The sequence below is a fragment of the Amia ocellicauda genome, chromosome 14 (assembly GCF_036373705.1).
Source record: "Amia ocellicauda isolate fAmiCal2 chromosome 14, fAmiCal2.hap1, whole genome shotgun sequence".
NCBI lineage: Eukaryota > Metazoa > Chordata > Actinopteri > Amiiformes > Amiidae > Amia > Amia ocellicauda.
Window position 1 is genome coordinate 25005930 of NC_089863.1, and position 14897 is coordinate 25020826.

The window sequence follows — 14897 nt, forward strand, 5'->3', positions numbered from 1 at the left end:
GAATAACACTGATAATCTCGTTATCATGGCACAATGTTATGGCTGATCGGTGTATATGTTTTAGGTTTAGAGCCCATTTCAAGACAAATTCTAAAAATTTAATTAAGTTTGTGTTATTTATAATTAGTAGACTGCCTCTCCATTGAAATCAAATGCATTGGTGGTCATTATGTTCAGTTTTTTTTTTCTTTAGTCTACTCCTAAGAGCCTCACTGTGTGTTTATTATTATTATTATTATTATTATTATTATTATTATTATTATTATTAAAGCCCTTTACTGTAAAATGCGCAATGAGTTCAGTTCACACTACCATATATTGATGTAATTCTGGAAAAAATGCAACCATGCAGTACCAATGCTGTATGGGTTTCTTTGCTACACATTTTTGAAGAAAATGAAATCCCATATTGTACGAATACACAGACATGATCCACATTTCTTTGTGACATGTAGTATTTCAGGGTGCAGCTATTCTACTGAAAGCTGGAGTGCTTACAAGGCGCATTATGTAACACATCCACATTTCAGTAACACAGGACAAACGCGGGAGATTTGTGATGGAAACATGGCTTACAGAAAATGATGGGGATGAACACAAGTTGAAAGGATTCAAACAGTTTAGGAGGGACAGGCAAAATCAGTGAGGGGTTGGGGTAGCATTATATGTCAGAAATGACACTGAGGCAGAAGAACTCAAATTAGATCCCAGTAACGAAACAGAATCTTTGTGGGTCAAACTTTTGAATAAAAGATCTGGAGGATTAGTGGTAGGAGTGTGTTACAGGATACCCAACTCAGATATTCAGAAAGATGTTGCATTGTATAGTGTAATCAGGACTGCATGTAGGGATCCAGGGATCGGTACTACGGCCTTTGCTGTTTATAATCTATATTAATGATCTGGATTCTGGGATAGCTAGCAAACTTGCCAAATTTGCAGATGATACTAAAATAGGTGGCTCAGCAGATACAATCTTGGCAGCACAGGCTATTCAAAGGGACTTTATTCACTTGTGAGCCGACACCTGGCAGATGAAATTCAATGTGGACAAGTGCAAGCTATTACATCCAGGTAACAAACATGTCCACTATAATGACACTATGGGAGGAACAGAACTAGAGTAAGTATCGCATGAGAAAGACCTAGGAGTCTATGTGGACTCCTCACTGTCTCCATCCAAACAGTGTGGGGAAGCAATAAAAAAGGCAAACAGGATGTTATATTGTTAAAAGTGTTGAATTTAAAACAAGAGCAGTGATGTTCAGACTGTACAATGCACTAGTTAGAGCTCATCTGGATACTGTGGACAGTTCTGGGCTCCACACTTCAAGAAAGATATCGCTGCTCTAGAGGCAGTTCAGAGGAGAGCAAGCAAAACATTTGGGAACATTTAAAAATAGGCTGGTTAGGATCCTTGGATCACTCAGTTATTAATGGACACCAAACGAGCACGATGGGTCGAATGGCCTCCTCTCGTTTGTAAACTTTCTTTGATTTGAGCTCAAGTTAAAACCAATGTTTTTCACAGTGATGCACTACTCTTTTGTAAGTCTGTGTTGAAATTCAAGGGCATGTTTCTCAAGTTTAATTGTCACACGTCAACATTTAAACTGACATTTGCTTTGAATTCCTCTGGGGAAAAAAGAAAAAACAATCAGGATGCTATCGTGCCATTGTCTGTATGAAAAAAACTCAAAATGCATGTTTTGCTTTTGAAATATGAATTTATTTTGGATAATTTAACTAACTGTATATTTACTGTACTATACTATAATGTATAGTCTACATTCACTAGCTTAGTAATCGCACAGCAGCGCCGCCCCCACAGCATCCAGTGCTCGGGGTCCTGGCTGCTCTTCAGACACAGGGTGTAAATCAAGGTAAGGTATGTGTGCCGGGTTTCTTGTGCACAGGGCAGGCATACAGGCTGGCCGGCTGGCGGCAGGGGTCCAGGGGGATGAGGTGCTGAAGGCCTAACCATGCACCACTGGCAGGGCGATGAAGAGGACCTGCAGGAGCAGTAACAGGAAGAGGATTATAAAACGCTGTATATTTCGAGGTCCATCAGTTTCACATCTAACATGCAATCTACAGCTGTTTACAATAATTGAACATCTCAGATCAGGCAAATTATTATTCATTTAGGGTTCAGTTAAGTGTTCAAACTCGTGCTGCAGTGACATCTTATCAACCTGGTGCGTTTAGACAGGTTCATGCGTGTTGTCTCCTGGCACACAGCGGTCAAAAATCCCTTGAGGAAACAAAATAAAATCAGTTAATTCATTAATAAAATTTAATAGGGGTGTGGACAGTTGACTGGGTCGGTACTCCGTACTGCCCACTCGGGATCACAGCGCCCTTCAGTCAAGGCAGCAGTGTTTCCTGTGTGACACTATTTTGGGATTTTGACACACTCTCTGTTTTGCAACCTTGTTGGGGTGCACCCCCCCCAGATGATTTATTATTCAATAACTCAAAATCGAGAAAGAAAAATAAACATTTGACCAGTAATACTCACATTGGCCTCGTCGGTGCCTGTAACGGTTTGCGTTGGTGAAACATGCATGTTATCCACAGTACGGTTCTCATGAACATTAAGCTCAGCTATTTGTGTGTCTCTCTCTCAGTAATTTGCGTGTCTGTCTCTCAGCAATTCGAGTGTCTCTCTGTCAGCAATTTGCCTGTCTGTCTCTCAGCAATTTGCTTGTCTCTCTCTCAATAACAGATCCACTCTGAGAATCCCAGGTTTTGAAAGTAGCAGGGTTCTGGCTTCTAGTATAATGTCATGACGCTACATGACGTGTGTACTGTGTCGTGTTGGGGTATTTAGAAAGGATTCACCTCTGCAACTGTAGTGTTATTCAACTCGTTTATTACAGAGTATTGTACCGACACACCATGAGGCTTGCCCCCGCTCCCGGTGAACTCTCCACTCTCGCGTCACCTCATGCATATGCATAACACCACATACTGTACTGTACTGTCTGTGTATACAGATTGGATGACCACATTTTCAAAAGTAGATAAAATATGTATAATACAAATTACAGCACTTAAACATATGGTATTTGTTACAAAATAAGCATTTTGAAATGTGTTAATTGCCAGATATCTGCAATCTGCCAATTGCCTTTCTTTTTTGAGCAATTGTCGTGTTTGCAACAATAACAAATGTTTATGACTTCTCCCTGCATCAGGATCCCGATTACGGTTATTCACAATCATTGAAACTGGTTCTGTGAACACAATATCCCAAAGCATCAGTTTAGGTCCCACAAGACGTACTTTTTCAACTAATGTAGAAGCATTATCACCTGCTTTCACACAAATGTCAGATTCATTAAGCCGTTTTTGGTCAAACCAACACACATTTCTGTTCATAAAGCACTGCCTCCACCTGTGACACCTAGTGTGTTCGTGTAGAAAGTGCTGCCATTCAATATACCAAACTCCAATCACTACAACTCAACAAACTGGGATCTATTCATCAAAGTGTGGATATTCAGGACTGTTTCATGATTTTTTTGCGACAAGTTATTTTTTTACACCTTTTCCTGAAATCAGGAGAGATTAATCAAACTTCCAGGTCCAACTAGTTCTACAGCCATTGCTATCGGAATTTCATGCATAAATTATAATAGGGACAACCTACAGACCGCCTAGACAGCACAATCCCAAGAAAAAGGGAGCAAAGTCGATGCACAAATTGTGGATGAAGGATGAAAAAATCCACAGACCTGTCTCTTCTGTACTGTCCTATTAAACCAGTTGGCAAATTTGAGCATTGTACTTCATGTATGTACTATGTACAATTGAATGTACACTTATTATAGTACTTTTGTTGCCGTTTTTCTTGTATCGCCTGATAAGCCTTGTAACTGGATAATGGCATCTGCTACATATCTGTAAGAATGAGTAATTATTTACTTTATTTGTAAAAACTTACATCTGTAACTGTCACTGTCTTTTTCTGCACCAGGATCAAACAATGAAGACTCTGTATAGGAAGTTGAATAAAGTGTTTTTGTGATTATTATATAATGTTTTATATTAACACTAGCATTAGAAGTAGTTTTGTATACAGACTGAGCAGATTCGTTTTATCAGGACAAGTAAAGGGTCAAAAAGGTCGATTTGTTAGAAACTCCTGTCAGTAATGAAAGATTACACAGTGCCGAAATAGCCTACAGATGTCTGCTGAGAATTTGTTTATGACTTAATCGTTTCTCCAGATAGGCAGGAATTGTTTCTGTTAAGGAACGATTGACACTAGGTAAATGACGACCGTGGGATCGCATCTTCCTAGTGCACATCAAAGACGGACATCTGCTTTGGATCCATCACCTCTTCACGGGAGGACAGAACGTAAAACGGACCCGGACCTGTATCTTCTGATTGGATGAACGGCCATAAGATGTTACGTCATTTTTCCTATAAAGTTGTACTCATGTTTGTAAACATTAAGTCTCACTGAAGGAATTATTTCTGATGTGGAGCTTCCGAGCCGGCTCGATTAAAGTTCTATTTGCTTTATCTCCGCGACTTCTCCACATATTTCTGAGACGGTTCTACACGGTGTCTCTCTCCTTTCTGGAGAAGCTTGGATGGGCCAGTTGGTGTTCCAATGCTGCAGACAGCAGTGCTGTGTTTGATAACCCTACCACAAACAGGTGATGCCCTGCACCTCGTATAGGGGTTATTCTTCACCAGCGAAATAATCCTTCTGTCTTCTGCCACAGTTGTTTTCCGTTGCCTTTTGGTGTTCCTGAGCTCACCAGTGCGTTCTTTCTTTTGAAGAAGTTGCCAAATAGTAGATTTTTCCACAGCCAATGTTTTAGCTATCTCTCTGACTGGTTTGTTTTGATTTCTAAGGCAAAAAAGAAGACAAAACGCCACAAGAACAAAGAGGCACTACTAAAGACAGCTGCAGGCCTTGCAGAGCATCACCAGGGACTAAACCCAGCATCTGGTGATGGCTATGGGTTCCACACTTCAACATTCATTGACTGCAAAGGATCTGCAACCAAGTATTGAAACTAACAATTTAATTCAGGATTATGTTACTTTGTCCAAACACTTTTGAGCGCCTAAAATTGGGGGGACACATATAGAAATGGATGTTAGTACCCTCAAATTAAAGATGAAAGACTACACTTAAAGAATATCTGGATTGTTTCCTTTGAAATCCATTGTGGTGTTGTACAGAGCAAAAATGATGACAATTGTGTCACTGTCCAAATATTCATGGACCTAATTGTAGGTATGTTTTTAATTTAAAATACATTTTCTTTGTCTTTTAATGTTTATTCTTTTAAATGTACAATCAGTATCCTGTATTATGTTTTGTACTTAATCTATGTTACCTTCAGTCCTTTGCTGTAAATGCTTTGGCAATACTTGCATAACCTCGCCATGCCAATACAGCCCTTCTGAATTAGAATTTGACAAAACTGTATTCAATTATAATAATATTTGTTGTCAATGTAATAATATGACAAAATAATCCATTACTGTTACTATGATTATGATGCAGCTGTGTTGATTATTATTCTGGACTGACAACTGAAAGGTTGTTGGTTCAAAATCCTGTGTAGAGCACACTGTTACCAGATTGGGTGTTTTGCTCCATATCACCCAGTGAGACCATGCTAATATAATTTGCGTAACACACCGTACATATTGGGACAATGTAATAATTTCAGGCTATTTGGTCATTAAGAAAAAGTAAAATAGAACGTACAGCCCTTTACATACATTAAAAATACTAGTATTATTATTGTTATAATCAAGCCTAATGATAACAAATAATAAGCGGAGGAAAAAAAACTAATGTGTGTAAGTAATTAAAGTACTGTATCTACATGTGCCAGTGAGCATGCATAATTAATTAAAACAGACATAAATGAACAAACTGTAGCTTATCTAATAATGACATAAACATCATACCGGTGTCTAGTATTATTATTATTATTATTATTATTATGATTATTATGATGATTATTATTATTATTATTATTATTATTACTGTGATTATTATTATGATGATGATTATTATTATTATAGCAGACAGGTATGAGATGGCTTATCAATGTAGTACACCAAGTAAAAAATAGGTTCAACACCACGTATATTTTTTTAAGGAAAATAAATATATTATCAAATAGTAGCATAATATTCATCGCGGTACTCATCTGAAACTGAAAACAAAAAACAACGTAACTTTATATAAAGCATAACATGCTTACATGAAGTGTAAGAGGAAGTGGCTGTCTTATAATCCGCTTGTTTTTATTTTACTCCTGGAATTGCAAAGTTTTCTTGCCATTCCTTTGGTGTGTTTTTTTTTCCACCAGACCATTTTGTAACTAATTCTGTATCCTCCTCCATGTTCAAGAACAGGTCGTACAGAAGTAGAAAGTGTCAACACGTGTGGAAAGTCAATGAATGAGTCTACAGCATGCATGTCATGTAAATAGACTACAAACAAATTGGCGATTTTACTAAAGCTTAATGGAAGACACCATGTTACATGTAGCTTTATTGCTAACCTTGAAAAATAAACGTCATTTCCATAACATTTCCACAAACTTCAGGAAGGAGTATTTCATTTATGTGTAGAAACGTACGCTTCTTATAAATGTATTAGCAACAGGGAAATGGAAATAAGTAAGCATTCCTTATGTTTTGACAACCGGGAAACAAAGAAGAAACAATTCCTTGTTTTCTGAGAACTGAAAACTGAAAGAAGTAACCATTCATTATTTTATGAGATCCAGGAAACAAGGAAGGAATAAGTAGCCATTGCTTGTTTCTTCATGAGTCTAGAAACAGAAAAAAATACTTATTTCATTAAAAAAACAGGCAAACTGAAAAAGTAACCAACAACAAAACGTAGCAATCAGTAACCATCACTGTATTTGGAAAATTGGGAAACAGAAATAAGGAATAAGTAACCATTTCTTATTTTTTGGGAAACCGTGTTTCAGAAATAATAAACTATGTACATGTTCTTTGTTGAAAATCTGAAACCAGGAATAAGTGTCTATTACTTATTTCGTGTAAAACAGGGACAAATATAAAAAATTGTAATCATTACTTATTGAAAAAAAATGGAAACAAATGAATGAGAAACCATTACTTATTGATCAAAAGACATCAATCAGACATATAAAACAAGTAAACATTAACAAGAAATATGTATCCATTATTCATTGATTGAGAAATCTTGAAAAAAATTTAAATATTTAATCATTACTTATTTTGAGAAATCACAAATAAGTAACACGTAAGCATTACTTAATTTTTGAAACGTAAGCAATAAGAAATAAGGAATTAGTAACCATTACTAATTTTTTTAATAAATAAGGAATAAGGAATCAACTTCACGGAGGTGTCTGATAAGCTGACAATGCGTTGCACCTGGACGTGAGCCTCCGCGTCTGCAGCCTACAGCAAAAAAAGTGAGCTGCACTGCCGAGACTGGCACACAAATGCCTGGAGACTGGAGAATGCGGGCATCGATCCCGCTACCTCTCACATGCTAAGCGAGCACTCTACCACCTGAGCTAATTCCCCTGCCCTCAGAGATGATGCCCACTTCTTCAGTCTTTACATGGAACGTCGAGAGTAAGTTCGTTCCTGTGCTTCAGGCAAGCTTGCATCCAACTGTGGACAACTTACTTTCCACTGTGACAGCCACTATGCCACAATACAAAAAGGATTGTCAGGAGCAAAACTTTCAAACTGACAGAAAACTTCAAGGCCTGTCGTGTGACTTGATTTACATGAGCTACAGAAACGTTCTTGAACATATGTATATAACTAAGGATTCATTGAGGTTGGCGTAGCGCATTCGCCTTTCTGAAACATGAAGGGCCGGGGCTCTCCCTTGTTGACGACTGCGTGGCCTAATGAATAAGGCGTCTGACTTCGGATCAGAAGATTGAGGGCTCGAGTCCCTTCGTGGTTGTCTTTTATGTTACGATGACGAAGTGGTGTCTCTCTCCTATCTGGAGAAGCTTGGATGGGCAAGTTGGTGTTCCAATGTTGCAGACAGCAGTGCTATGTTTGATAACCCTACCACAAACAGGTGATGCCCTGCACCTTGTATAGGGGTTATTCTTCACCAGCGAAATGATCCTTCTGCCACAGTTGTTTTCCGTTGCCTTTTGGTGTTCCTGAGCTGACCAGTGCGTTATTTCTTTTGAAGAAGTTGCCAAATAGTAGATTTTTCCACAGCCAATGTTTTTGCTATCTCTCTCTCACCGGTTTGTTTTGATTTCTAAGGCAAAACTGAAGACAAAACGCCACAAGAACAAAGAGGCACTACTAAAGACAGCTGAAGGCCTTGCAGAGCATCACCAGGGACTAAACCCAGCATCTGGTGATGGCTATGGGTTCCACACTTCAACATTCATTGACTGCAAAGGATCTGCAACCAAGTATTGAAACTAACAATTTAATTCAGGATTATGTTACTTTGTCCAAATACTTTTGAGCACCTAAAATTGGGGGGACATATATAGAAATGGATGTTAGTACCCTCAAATTAAAGATGAAAGACTACACTTAAAAAATATCTGGATTGTTTCCTTTGAAATCCATTATGGTGTTGTACAGATCCAAAATGATGACAATTGTGTCACTTTCCAAATATTCATGGATCTAATTGTAGGTATGTTTTTCTTTTAAAATACATTTTCTTTGTCTTTTAATGTTTATTCTTTTAAATGTACAATCAGTATCCTGTATTATGTTTTGTACTTAATCTATGTTACCTTCAGTCCTTTGCTGTAAATGCTTTGGCAATACTTGCATAACCTCGCCATGCCAATACAGCCCTTCTGAATTAGAATTTGACAAAACCGTATTCAATTATAATAATATTTGTTGTCAATGTAAATATATGACAAAATAAACCATTACTGTTACTATGATTATGATGCAGCTGTGTTGATTATTATTCTGGACTGACAACTGAAAGGTTGTTGGTTCAAAATCCTGTGTAGAGCACACTTTTACCAGATTGGGCGTTTTGCTCCATATTACCCAGTGAGACCATGCTAATATAATTTGCGTAACACACCGTACATATTGGGACAATGTAATAATTTCAGGCTAGTTGGTCATTAAGAAAAAGTGAAATAAAACGTACAGCCCTTTACATACATTAAAAATACTAGTATTATTATTGTTATAATCAAGCCTAATGATAACAAATAATAAGCGGAGGAAAAAAAAAACTAAGGTGTGTAAGTAATTACAGTACTGTATCTACATGTGCCAGTGAGCATGCATGATGAATTAAAACAGACATAAATGAACAAACTGTAGCTTATCTAATAATGACATAAACATCATACCGGTGTCTAGTATTATTATTATTATTATTATTATTATTATTATTATTATTACTGTGATAATTATTATGATGATGATTATTATTATTATAGCAGACAGGTATAAGATGGCTTATCAATGTAGTACACCAAGTAAAAAATAGGTTCAACACCATATATAATTTTTTGAAGGAAAATAAATATATTATCAAATAGTAGCATAATATTCATTGTGGTACTCTTCTGAAACTGAAAACAAAAAACAACATATCTTTATATAAAGCATAACATGCTTACATGAAGTGTAAGAGGAACTGGCTGTCTTGTAATCCAGTTGTTTTTATTTTACTCCTGGAATTGCAAAGTCTTCTTGCAATTCATTAGGTGTGTTTTTTTTCCACGAGACCATTTTGTAACTAATTCTGTATCCTCCTCCATGTTCAAGAACAGGTCGTACAGAAGTAGAAAGTGTCAACACGTGTGGAAAGTCAATGAATGAGTCTACAGCATGCATGTCATGTAAATAGACTACAAACAAATTGGCGATTTTACTAAAGCTTAATGGAAGACACCATGTTACATGTAGCTTTATTGCTAACCTTGAAAAATAAACGTCATTTCCATAACATTTCCACAAACTTCAGGAAGGAGTATTTCATTTATGTGTAGAAACGTACGCTTCTTATAAATGTATTAGCAACAGGGAAATGGAAATAAGTAAGCATTCCTTATGTTTTGACAACCGAGAAACAAAGAAGAAACAATTCCTTGTTTTCTGAGAACTAAAAACTGAAATAAGTAACCATTCCTTATTTTCTGAGATCCAGGAAACAAACAAGGAATAAGTAGCCATTGCTTGTTTCTTCATGAGTCTAGAAAAAAAATAAAATTCTGATTTCATAAAAAACACAGGCAAACTGAAAAAGTAACCAACAACAAAACGTAGAAATCAGTAACCATCACTGTATTTGGAAAATTGGGAAACAGAAATAAGGAATAAGTAACCATTTCTTATTTTTTGGGAAACCGTGTTTCAGAAATAATAAACTATGTACTTGTTCTTTGTTGAAAATCTGAAACCAGGAATAAGTGTCTATTACTTATTTCGTGTAAAACAGGGACAAATATAATTTTTTTTTATCATTACTTATTGAAAAAAATGGAAATAAGGAATGAGAAACCATTACTTATTGATCAAACGACATCAATCAGACATAAAAAACAAGTAAACATTAACAAGAAATATGTATCCATAATTCATTTATTGAGAAATCTTGAAAAAAATGGAAATTTTTAATCATTACTTATTTTGAGAAATCACAAATAAGTAACACGTAAGCATTACTTAATATTTGAAACGTAAGCAATAAGAATTAAGGAATTAGTAACCATTACTCATTTTTTTTATAAATAAGGAATAAGGAATCAACTTCACGGAGGTGTCTGATAAGCCAACAATGCGTTGCACCTGGACGTGAGCCTCCGCGTCTGCAGGCTACAGCAAGAAAAGTAAGCTGTACTGCCAAGACTAGCACACAAATGACTGGAGAGTGGAGAATGCAGGCATTGATCCCGCTACCTCTCACATGCTAAGCAAATACTCTACCACCTGAGCTAATTCCCCTGACCTCTTAGATAGCACCCACTTCTTTATTCTTTACATGGAACGTCGAGAGTAAGTTCGTTCCTGTGCTTCAGGCAAGCTTGCATCCAACTGTGGACAACATACTTTCCACTGTGACAGCCACTATGCCACAATACAAAAAGGATTGTCAGGAGCAAAACTTTCAAACTGACAGAAAACGTCAAGGCCTGTCGTGTGACTTGATTTACATGAGCTACAGAAACGTTCATGAACATATGTATATAACTAAGGATTCATTGAGGTCGGCGTGGCGCATTCGCCTTTCTGAAACATGAAGGGCCGTGGCCCTGCACTATTCAGGACTGCGTGGCCTAATGGATAAGGCGTCTGACTTCGGATCAGAAGATTGAGGGTTCGAGTCCCTTCGTGGTCGTCTTCTATGTTACGATGACGAAGTTGTGACTCTCTCCTTTCTCGAGACGTTTAGAAGGGCCACTTGGTGTTGCAGACAGCAGTGCTATGTTTGATAACCCTACCACAAACAGGTGATGCCCTGCACCTTGTATAGGGGTTATTCTTCACCAGTGAAATAATCCTTCTGTCTTCTGCCACAGTTGTTTTCCGTTGCCTTTTGGTGTCCTGAGCTCACCAGTGCGTTATTTCTTTTGAAGAAGTTGCCAAATGGTAGATTTTTCCACAGCCAATGTTTTTGCTATCTCTCTCTCACCGGTTTGTTTTGATTTCTAAGGCAAAACTGAAGACAAAACGCCACAAGAACAAAGAGGCACTACTAAAGACAGCTGAAGGCCTTGCAGAGCATCACCAGGGACTAAACCCAGCATCTGGTGATGGCTATGGGTTCCACACTTCAACATTCATTGACTGCAAAGGATCTGCAACCAAGTATTGAAACTAACAATTTAATTCAGGATTATGTTACATTGTCCAAATACTTTTGAGCACCTAAAATTGGGGGACACATATAGAAATGGATGTTAGTACCCTCAAATTAAAGATGAAAGACTACACTTAAAGAATATCTGGATTGTTTCCTTTGAAATCCATTGTGGTGTTGTACAGATCCAAAATGATGACAATTGTGTCACTTTCCAAATATTCATGGATCTAATTGTAGGTATGTTTTTCTTTTAAAATAGATTTTCTTTGTCTTTTAATGTTTATTCTTTTAAATGTACAATCAGTATCCTGTATTATGTTTTGTACTTAATCTATGTTACCTTCAGTCCTTTGCTGTAAATGCTTTGGCAATACTTGCATAACCTCGCCATGCCAATACAGCCCTTCTGAATTAGAATTTGACAAAACCGTATTCAATTATAATAATATTTGTTGTCAATGTAAATATATGACAAAATAAACCATTACTGTTACTATGATTATGATGCAGCTGTGTTGATTATTATTCTGGACTGACAACTGAAAGGTTGTTGGTTCAAAATCCTGTGTAGAGCACACTTTTACCAGATTGGGCGTTTTGCTCCATATTACCCAGTGAGACCATGCTAATATAATTTGCGTAACACACCGTACATATTGGGACAATGTAATAATTTCAGGCTAGTTGGTCATTAAGAAAAAGTGAAATAACACCTACAGCCCTTTACATACATTAAAAATACTAGTATTATTATTGTTATAATCAAGCCTAATGATAACAAATAATAAGCGGAGGAAAATAAACTAATGTGTGTAAGTAATTACAGTACTGTATCTACATGTGCCAGTGAGCATGCATGATGAATTAAAACAGACATAAATGAACAAACTGTAGCTTATCTAATAATGACATAAACATCATACCGGTGTCTAGTATTATTATTATTATTATTATTATTATTATTATTATTATTATTATTATTATTATTACTGTGATTATTATTATGATGATGATTATTATTATTATAGCAGACAGGTTTGAGATGGCTTATCAATGTAGTACACCAAGTAAAAAATAGGTTCAACACCATATATAATTTGTTTACGGAAAATAAATATATTATTAAATAGTAGCGTAATATTCATCGTGGTACTCATCTGAAACTGAAAACAAAAAACAACATATCTTTATATAAAGCATAACATGCTTACATGAAGTGTAAGAGGCTGTCTTGTAATCCGGTTGTTTTTATTTTACTCCTGGAATTGCAAAGTCTTCTTGCAATTCCTTAGGTGTGTTTTTTTTCCACGAGACCATTTTGTAACTAATTCTGTATCCTCCTCCATGTTCAAGAACAGGTCGTACAGAAGTAGAAAGTGTCAACACGTGTGGAAAGTCAATGAATGAGTCTACAGCATGCATGTCATGTAAATAGACTACAAACAAATTGGCGATTTTACTAAAGCTTAATGGAAGACACCATGTTACATGTAACTTTATTGCTAACTGTGAAAAATAAACGTCATTTCCATAACATTTCCACAAACTTCAGGAAGGAGTATTTCATTTCTGTGTAGAAACATACGCTTCTTATAAATGTATTAGCAACAGGGAAACGGAAAAAATTAGGAATTCCTTATGTTTTGACAACCAGGAAACAAAGAAGAAACAATTCCTTGTTTTCTGTGAACTGAAAACTGAAATACGTAACCATTCCTTATTTTCTGAGATCCAGAAAAGAAACAAGGAATAAGTAGCCATTGCTTGTTTCTTCATGACTCTAGAAACAGAAAAAAGTACTTATTTCATAAAAAAAAACAGGCAAACTGAAAAAGTAACCAACAACAAAACGTAGAAATCAGTAACCATCACTGTATTTGGAAAATTGGGAAACAGAAATAAGGAATAAGTAACCATTTCTTATTTTTTGGGAAACCGTGTTTCAGAAATAATAAACTATGTACTTGTTCTTTGTTGAAAATCTGAAACCAGGAATAAGTGTCTATTACTTATTTCGTGTAAAACAGGGACAAATATAATTTTTTTTTATCATTACTTATTGAAAAAAATGGAAATAAGGAATGAGAAACCATTACTTATTGATCAAACGACATCAATCAGACATAAAAAACAAGTAAACATTAACAAGAAATATGTATCCATAATTCATTTATTGAGAAATCTTGAAAAAAATGGAAATTTTTAATCATTACTTATTTTGAGAAATCACAAATAAGTAACACGTAAGCATTACTTAATATTTGAAACGTAAGCAATAAGAATTAAGGAATTAGTAACCATTACTCATTTTTTTTATAAATAAGGAATAAGGAATCAACTTCACGGAGGTGTCTGATAAGCCAACAATGCGTTGCACCTGGACGTGAGCCTCCGCGTCTGCAGGCTACAGCAAGAAAAGTAAGCTGTACTGCCAAGACTAGCACACAAATGACTGGAGAGTGGAGAATGCAGGCATTGATCCCGCTTCTTCTCACATGCTAAGCAAATACTCTACCACCTGAGCTAATTCCCCTGCCCTCAGAGGTAAAGCCCACTTCTTCAGTCTTTACATGGAACGTCGAGAGTAAGTTCGTTCCTGTGCTTCAGGCAAGCTTGCATCCAACTGTGGACAACTTACTTTCCACTGTGACAGCCACTATGCCACAATACAAAAAGGATTGTCAGGAGCAAAACTTTCAAACTGACAGAAAACGTCAAGGCCTGTCGTGTGACTTGATTTACATGAGCTACAGAAACGTTCATGAACATATGTATATAACTAAGGATTCATTGAGGTCGGCGTGGCGCATTCGCCTTCCTGAAACATGAAGGGCCGTGGCCCTGCACTGTTGAGGACTGCGTTGCCTAATGGATAAGGCGTCTGACTTCGGATCAGAAGATTGAGGGTTCGAGTCCCTTCGTGGTCGTCATCTAGGTTACGATGACGAAGTTGTGTCTCTCTCCTTTCTCGAGACGTTTAGAAGGGCCACTTGGTGTTCTAATGTTGCAGACAGCAGTGCTATGTTTGATAACCCTACCACATACAGGTTATGGCCTGCACCTTGTATAGGGG

General features: G+C 36.6%; 3 non-coding genes across 3 annotated transcripts; 2 read left to right on the forward strand and 1 right to left on the reverse strand.

Moving 5' to 3' along the window:
* Positions 1-7505: 7505 nt before the first annotated feature.
* On the reverse strand, positions 7506-7578 carry trnaa-agc (transfer RNA alanine (anticodon AGC)). The gene has a single exon. It is a non-coding gene; the product is annotated as a tRNA-Ala (tRNA).
* Positions 7579-11286: 3708 nt separating this feature from the next.
* On the forward strand, positions 11287-11359 carry trnar-ucg (transfer RNA arginine (anticodon UCG)). Its single transcript has one exon. It is a non-coding gene; the product is annotated as a tRNA-Arg (tRNA).
* Positions 11360-14678: 3319 nt separating this feature from the next.
* trnar-ucg (transfer RNA arginine (anticodon UCG)) lies at positions 14679-14751 on the forward strand. Its single transcript has one exon. It is a non-coding gene; the product is annotated as a tRNA-Arg (tRNA).
* Positions 14752-14897: the final 146 nt, after the last annotated feature.